Source organism: Cinclus cinclus, chromosome 7 (genome assembly GCF_963662255.1).
Source record: "Cinclus cinclus chromosome 7, bCinCin1.1, whole genome shotgun sequence".
Classification (NCBI taxonomy): domain Eukaryota; kingdom Metazoa; phylum Chordata; class Aves; order Passeriformes; family Cinclidae; genus Cinclus; species Cinclus cinclus.
This window is the reverse complement of record NC_085052.1, coordinates 5,181,439-5,190,607: the sequence shown is the minus strand read 5'-3', so window position 1 is coordinate 5,190,607 and position 9,169 is coordinate 5,181,439.

The window sequence follows — 9,169 nt, the reverse complement described above, 5'->3', positions numbered from 1 at the left end:
CAAACATTTTACAAACTGTCTAAAATGCTGTTTCCATAATAATATTCTCCCTGAATCCTCCCTGCGTGTGATTTTTTTTTTTTTTTTAAACGTGATGAATAATAAAATTAGCATTTCATGTTTCCTACAAAATGATCAGTGCCAAGGTGCTGCTGGTGGAGACTGGATCTTAAAACAGGAGCAGGGTTTGGGGTAATCATCTCTTTGAATTAGGGTGTGTTCTCCAGAATTGAAATAATAAATCCCATTAATTTCTGTTTAATAATGGGAAATATTATTTCACATGCCTGTTTCCATTTCAGTGCTCTTGGCAAACCCGTGCTTAATCCAAATGGTGAAATCACTGGCAACTACTTGCATTTAATAGGAGCAATCAAAGGGTTTTTTTTCACACTGTTCTCGCAGCAACTCTTGAACTCTGAGCGTGGCTCTAGACTTGATTTTCATAACTGTAAATCAGGATTAACTTCCCAAAGGCTGATGGAACCAGTCCAGTGTAAATATGATTCCAGGCAGCCTGCAGGGCCTTTCCACAGAGCCACTGAAGGGCTGTTTATTTGTTTCAGGTGCAGATTTACCAGCGATGCTCTCTACAGAGTTCCCATTTCCCATGGTGACAGCAGTGGGGTGAGGGGAAGCAGAAGATGGGCTCTGGGTGCCACACAGCTCCTGGGTGTCTGCCTGGAGGAGGCTGGGGGAGCAATGGGCATTGCAGCCATGAGCTGGGATCTGGTGCATCCAAACGGGGTCCTCGGAGCATCCTTGGGGCCCTGCACGTGGGGTTTCACCAGAAAACGTGGGATGGGAACATGTGCACCTCGTGCTCTTTTGCTGTGTGATGCAAACAGCTGAAGAAAAGCAGGAATGTAGATGTTAGCTGCAATCACCAGGAGCCAGGGCTGTCCCTGCAAAGCTGCTTTCCTGTTGGACAGCCCCCATTTCTCCAGCCCGACCAGCAGCACAACCATCACCCAGCACTTCCTTTTAGGGTTTATTCCTGCCTGCAAAACAACCTGTGGACAGAAAAACATGAAGTGCTCTGCCTTCTGTTGCAGATCCCAAAGATCAAAATGTTTGTCTTTTTTCCACAGTGGAAATTTTCAGTGATCTGAGCAGAGGTGGCCATGAGTACAGGGTTTGCTCCTGGCACTCAGCTGAGCTGTTTAGAGAGCAGAGAACTCCACCTAATGCACCCCCCTTGAAGGTAAATTGCAGCTCCCCAAAGTGCAGGAGGAGTGATGCTTTCAGCTCAATGGCTCTTAAAGCACAGGACTCTCAGGCTTCCTTTACATATGGAGGCTGTAAAAGAAACATCTTTTATATGTCTATAAGCCAGCTTCAGATCCACATAAATCCAGACAATCAAAAGTGAAGTGTGTCTATTTAAGAGATGGTTATAGAGAACAAAAGCCTAAAAGGAGAATAAATCAAGCAGTTGATCTTGTAGCTCACTTTCTGCCAAAAAACAGTTCAAATAACTTTTAATGTAATCTTGTTAAAGGAGCCTCATGAATACAACCAATGCTGAAGACTGCTCTGAGTGCATGAATAGGACAGGGTTTATTCAGAAACCAGGAGCTCACTTGAGGGTAGTGAGAAGCCAAGTTTTCCTAAGCTGAGGTTTATTATGGATGTTGTGAAACATTTGATTATTCATCTGTTGGTAGCTTAGGAGATTCATGGTGTTCTCTTACATTGCAGGATGTTCAGGTATGATTGTTCTGCCCCCACTTTTCTGTTTGCACAAAGGGCTAAGAAAATACAGCTCTGGATATCTGTATAATCAGCTTCTAGCAGCCACCAGGGAGGGTCTAAAGTGCTGTGGAAGGGCGCTGGAGAAGGGATCTGAGGGAGAATCTGGTCTCAGATTTCTGCCCACATTAAGGAGCCAGGAAAAAGGGAGCTCAGCTTCATGATAACAAATATTTCGTCTGTTTTCCCCCCTTCACTTCTCAGTGGAAGCTCCATGTGGAGAAAATACTGACAGTGAAAAACAGGAGTTGTAGCTAGAGAGCAGAAATAAATCACCTCCAAAAGTCCTTCATGAGGGTGGCAGCATTTCTGCAAAATATCTTGGCTAAATGATTTGTTAAGGGACCATTCTTTCTCAGAGCTGAGCTCTGCCAATAAAAAAGATTAGTTTTGCTTTTCAGGCCATCCTTTGTACAAATATATGTGGTTTCAGCCACTGGAAACTGCTTTGTTAATAGGGTCGTGATACAAGTTTATTGATTGAGGTGTGGTGACATCTCATATTGAATGATTTGTGAAATGCTTTCAGGAGATAACACACTCAGAAAACAGTGGTGCCTGACAACAGCATCAAAAGAGCTATTAACAGAAACTACAAACTGAGACAGAATTAACAATTAGGTATAAATACATATGTATGTATTATATGTTTATGTAATGAGGCACCTGTTTGAAAAGTCCTGAGGACACAAGAGGGATTTTTCCTGTAACATCAGTGCTTGATTTGCAGAGGAGCTGAGAAGCTCTGCACTGTAACCTCTGAAGCAGGAGCTCTCTGCAGCCTCAGAGCCTGGGCACAGAGAGCTGCCTGAGCAGGAGCTACAATAAACTGGGTTTGGCTCCCAGGTCCTCCTGAGCTCAGCCATCTGTGCAAAACTGCCACGTGCAACCAGGCGTTTTATTACTCATAAACTGGAAGAGGAAATAAAGAAGTGCCAAATGCACGTGCAGACTGTGGGCAGCTTCTTCAGCCTTTTGTCCTTCGTTTTGATAATAGATCCCAAGCCTAACCCTTCCTTCAGGAGAAATTATACAAGTTATAAACCCTCAAAGTTGTATGAACTGAAATACACTTGAGTTATTTTAACATGTCCCAAATATATTTTAAATATGACCTTGACTTGTTGCCTTTCTTTTAAATGGGATTAAGTTCAAAATGCCAGCTGCAGCAGACCACTGACACAGCAGATTCAAGGCAGGGGTGAAAATGCATCTGTGCTGTGTTCAAAGGGCTTGTGTCAGGCTCCTTTTACCCTAATGTGAACTTAGTAATTAATTCTGCAGTCACTCAGGTGGTGTTTTGACATATTTGGAGTAGGAACATCACCCTACAACCCTGTTTCCCTATTTTGATCACTCAGTTGCCTGCTTGGATGTGTCTGTGCAGCTGTGAGGCTGCCTGGGGACCTGGACTCAGGTTAAAAGTACTTCAGAAGAAAAAAAATAAAAACTTTTTCCTCTGGATCAGCTCCAGGTGAACCAAACAACTTCTCAGCCACAGCTGAAGCAGCAGCTTGGGGCTGTGGAACTTAGGCCAGCAACACTGCTGGAAGCAAATGCTTGTCAAGCTGTTCCTTGGGAGGTTTATGTAGCAACAACTATTTTTTTTTATTATTATTATTTGATGTGGAAACATATAACAGACTGTTGTCTGCAGCAACAGCTCCTCAGGTGTCATTTGGTATCTGTGCAGACTGGACTACTCAACAAATATCTTCTGCATTCTTTAATCTGAGTCATTGTTATAATGTATAAAGGATTTCTGTTTCCCCATGTTCCTGGGAGGTTTTTAGCCAGGCAGTCTCCTGTTGACTACAAGCAAATATCCTTAGCAAAAAATCTCAAGTACCATTAGCACAGGAGTAAAAACCCTTTGGACAGTCTGTGTGTGCTGAACTCACAGTGTGCCTAATTTGCTGATAAATGTACCTTGTTAGGTATGATTTTCTCCACATATGCATTGACCTTTTCTTGAATTTCAGCAGGAGGTCCATAGTTAAAGTACAAGATAATTAATGGCCTGGCTAATCGTATCAGATGTTGTACTAGAAGCACTGAGGGTAAAGCAATTAGGGATTAGTTCAGTGGAAGTTAATATAAGGCTAAAAACATTGTGGGTTTGGGCTTGGCCCGCGGTGAAACTTCGGAAATTTGTAGGAAGGGACAAACTCTTTCAAAACAGGCATAAATTCAATGAGCTTAACACTGCTGCTTTATCAGCCACAGCTCTAAGGAAAGCTTGAAGCATTCTGTGCTTTCACTACCAAGGGTCAGGATTTTGAAGTTCACCAAGTTTATCTAAAACTGAAGCTGATGGTAGGATGGGAAAGGAAAGGAAAATTTGTACAACCTTAATTGGTGGAAAATTGTTAGGAAAAACAGTGTGAAGGATGGTTTTGGGAGGGAAGTAGAAAAACTTTTTGCAGAGAACTTGTTTGTGCTGGCAGCTGGACCGTCCTGTGGCTGAGCAGCTCCTAGTCTTTACCTGGCACAGTACCTGGGATTCTCCTGATGGGAGCACAACTGGGCTTCTTCTCCCCTTATCCTGCCCAAGCAGAATTCCAAAAGCCCTTCCTTGCCTGGTGCATCAAGTCCAAGCTCATTTCTTCTGGTCACAGAGTCAGCTGTGAGGGCTCAGAGCCTGCTGGAGGGCTCAGCTCTGCCCACACAAAGTGTCTGCAGAGGAATGAAATTATATTTTCTTTTACTGCTCTTCATTCCCGGTGTCTGTGTATGTAACTCTCCAAGGCACCCTTGCAGCACCTTGCTAATCAAAGCAATATTCTGCAGCATTGTTTTCTTACACTGCCCACATTTATTATAATATAATATAATATCCACTGGGAGAGAGCAGCCAGTGCAGCAGAATGGTTACTGCAAATAATCCCGGGTCTGGCTGAAACAAGCGGGAGTCCAGAACATGGATCTGGGGATGTGGTAATATACCATATTAAATTCAAATAACAGAGCAGTAGTCAGCAAGACGTCAGTGCTAGAAGAAATCCCTACCCGCAAAGGGCAATGCAAAAATATTCACTGCTTGGCTAAAACCAGATTTGATCATTACAAACCTACAATTTACAGCCCAAATTAGGCTTTTGAGTTGATAATATTATTTCTACCTTAAGTTATGGATGTGGAAGCAGAGAAAACACCAGAAGTAGGGACAGATGGCTTGTCATCTATGTAAGCAGTTCCCTTAGGAATGTAGCAACTTTCAAATACAGTGAATATGTGCCACTTGCCAAGATTTGTTACAGAGCTCCACAATCCCTTTACTCCAGAGCTGCACAGAAAAGGTCTATGTGAAGAACACAGCTCTCTGGATGAGTTGTCTTTTTAGGTACCTTGGAGAGTGATCAGAAAATCCTGTTGGAATACAGAGGGAAAAGAATCTGTTCCAGATGCCTGATAAACCACAGAAGTCATGCACAGAATGTCTGAGGAAAAAGAAGAATAGTGCAATTCCTTTTGTGTACCCTGCAGCTTTTTGGTGATGTGTCTGATCACGTCTGCCTCCAAAATATGCTGCCAATATTTTAACAAGGGCTTGCTATGGATAAAAAGTGTTCCTGTCCAACCTTGCCCATTATCCAGTGGTAAACTTCATGTGCCAGTGGCAACCTGCAATGCAAAGGTGATAAATGTCTCATTTCTTGCTCTCTCGAGGGCTGTTTAAAATAACAATGAACTCCACAATCTTTACCTTTCCATGCTGAGTTTCAAGAAAGAATTCCCTCAGGAGGGAAAGGAATTTCTTAAGTTCTCTTTTGTAAGGAAATTTCAGCACAGATTATTGAGGACTTCACCTTCAGCAGAGTGAGTTAAGGACTTGGGGCTGAGCTTTGTGCTGATATATTTTGCAGAACTCCAGCTCTAACAAAGGAGCTCTTGCAATGCCTGCCAGCAATAAAAGCAAACCTTGAGTTTATCTTGGCAACACTCTCACTTTCATTCTATCCAAAACTATAAAATGCTACTATCAGCCCTGAATCCATTGCTTCTGAGCAATGAGCTTCAGGATTCAATTAGTGTATCATTATTAATATACACGAGAGAGTGACTTTAAGTACCTTCCTTAGAGATAATGACAGTGCCTTTACTCAGGCAGGGATGGTGCCCATGAGAGAACCTGTACTGCAAAACAGAGACCTTGACTGTATGTCCGTGGTGTGTTCATGTCCTGCAGAAATAGCAGCTGGTTTAAACACAGCCTGATGTGTATTCAGCTCAAACACAGACCAGGTTCTGCCCTGCACTGTGGCAGAGAAGCCCTGGTATTTCCCTCTGCAGGGCAATTATGGCTTTTAGGAGCTCTGTTAATATTGGCCATATATTTATATATATATATATATATGTACTGCAGAACTTGTTTTAATTTTATCTTTTTGAGGGTGCTTGAGCAGAAACTAATTATCTGTTTTTCATGCCCCGTACCGAATGTGGGAAGTACCATATAGAATGAGGATTAATCATATCAGGAATGGAAAGCCAGTTGAAAGAGAATGGGACTTTGTTAGTGCTTCAGTGGGATTTAGATCTGGCTTGGCATGTTTTTGGAGAGCAAGCCCTGCTGACAACCTCCTGCCCTTCTCTCCATGGCCCGTCCAGTCCACACTCCTGCAAAGGCAGTTTACAAAAACATGCAGCAAAAGCAAAAGTCTTATTTGAATGTGAAAATACCCATGATGGGTCCTTCCTTTTAAGATCCAAGATGTAAAGGGGAATATAAGTGTTTATTTGGATTAAATAATCAGATACAGGAGTAAAGGATGTAAAATCAAATGTTAATACCTTTATCTTTCTCTGAGACAAAAATTTGTCTTGCAGCATAAATTGATTGTGCTCACACAGACTTTTCCTGAGAAGGTATATTTCAGAGGGGGGTCTTCATTCATATTTTTATTTGGGAATAGGGAAATAGAGCCATGGAAATTAATTAAGATTTCTTGCTTGACATGGGAAGGAAAATGAATGGAATGGAATGGAATAGAATAGAATAGAATAGAATAGAATAGAATAGAATAGAATAGAATAGAATAGAATAGAATAGAATAGAATAGAATAGAATGAATTTTCCAGAGGTGTGAAAGACTCCTGTTTGTGCCAGTCTCCCACAGCCAGCAGCATCCTCCTGCCCAGAAAGATTCCTTCACAGGGAAATTTCACCTGGCATAAGTTGTTTTTTGGGAAGCAAAACTTCCCATGGATCTATCCTCCTCTTCCTGCACTGGCAGCAGATTGTTTCTTTCCCAAGAAGCAGAGAAATAAGAGAAGCAAAGGAAGGAGCCATGTTAAAATTCAATCAATTCATCCTTCTTGTCATCCCTGTGCAATCAAACTCTCTCATATTTCTTGAGGAGACACAAGGGCCATTTAATCTCTTGGAAGGAAGAGTTGATGAGCCAGAAAATGAATGAATTATCAGCAAGTGCAGACAATCCATGGGAGAACAATACAAGCAATGTTGACCTTATGTAAGAGAATTTGTGTGCAAGATGTGAAACCAAATGCTGACGATATTTTTTCTTCCTTTAGTTTGAACACTAAGCAGTAAGGAAAGAATTGCAGACTGAAATTCCACCAACCTGGATGGCCTGTTTTAATTATTCTGTCATGTCGGACTTGAATACCAAATTTCAGAAGTTTTCACTCTCAGGCAGTTCAGTTGTATCTATTAATGTTGTCAGATAACTTATGTTTCGTGAGAAGGCAAAATTCATTCTGTAGGATCAAATATTGATTAAATTATTTTCTTGTATTTTCGTTTTGTTGAAATGAAAGGAATGGTTTCACCTACAAACCTCTCTGAGCACTTCATATGTTACAAACCCCAGTTAAAACATGACATTCCAGAAAGCAAAATAATGACAGCTGTTTTTATTGCCCAAGACATCTAATGTACAAGTGGTAAATTACTGAAGAGAAAATCAGGTTTTAAAAAAGTTTTTTCAGATTTAATAACATGGAATACTATCAGCAGCACAGGTTGGGCTTTGTTTTAATAAGAGTTTTCAGCTGTCAATTTAAAAAAAAACCCAAATCAATACTTTATAGGCAGGACAGCTGCCACAAAATATGATGCCAAGAAAAACAAAGCCCTGTTTAACATCAGAATGGTTTTCCATTTTCTTCATTTCTGTGCTTAGCAGCATTTAATTCCCGGAACTATTCTGGTCCTGATTACAATTTACAACTAATCACAAAATCACTCCCTTTGGAAACTCTGCCTTTTGGCATGTTGTGTAACTAACATTATTCATGGGGATCCTAGCTCAGCTATATGCCCATCAATCACAGCTTCGTTTGGATTTTTTTTTTCTTAATGTTTTTTACCTTCTTTCTTCTCTTGGTTTATTGGTTTCTTGTCAGAAATGGAATATTGGATGACAGCTCCATTTATATCTAATGCAGAACATGAAATTATGACATTTCTATTATCTCATAAGAAGTAACGGTCGCAATGTGTTCTTGCAGAAAGCATAAAACTACATCCAAAACATTTATATAAAATAGATGGAAGTGATCTAATTAACAGAGAAAACTCAACACACATTAAAATTGAACTTCATTCAAAGTGCCTCATTAAAATATAACAAAATAATAAGAAAAAAATCCTTAAACTGTTTAGAAAAAAAAATTTGTTGCCTCAATACATTTACACTGATGAGACAAGTACAGCTTCTTCTATTACCAGTCAGCATAGGTTGATGTTTTCTCTCCAGTCCAGCTGAATCATAAAGCTATAAACTCATCTATGCATGTGTCAGAACTGACAACCTAAACTGTTAAAGGCAATCTTTGTACATAAGAAGGAATAAGGTTGTTTTATAGCATCTTCAGGATCCATTATAAATAAAGCTCTGAAAAAAAGTTCAGCCCAAACTTATTTTTGAGTTTTACTGGTTCTACAGGAGCAACAACTCTGCTTTCAAACAGCAATGTGGCACTTTCAGCCAAGGGCAGGACAAACCCAGTGACTCTTGGTGACCTGATCTGCTGAGGGAGTTTTCTGTAAAAGTTCCTGTGTTGGTACAAAACAGGATTGAATTTGCCAACAACCACCATCCTCTTTCTCAACATTACTCTGCTAAAATTGGAGCTGTTCTAGTGTAGAATAGGATTGATTTTCCTGCGAGCTCCGTAGCCAAACAAGACAGTAAATAAAACTGCTGTGCATGGTCTTTGCAAAATCATTAACTCTGACTTTGTTACCAGCAGCCTTTTATTTATTTTTTGTATTATTATTATTATTTTCTTTGCTGTTAACACCATGAAGAGGCAACGGGCAGAAAATGATGCGCAGGAAGTTCCACCTGAAAATGAGGAAGAACTTCTTCCCTGTGCAGTGACTGAGCACTGGAATAGAGACCAGAGACGTGGGGAGCCTCCCTCACTGCAGGTATTCCAGAACCTT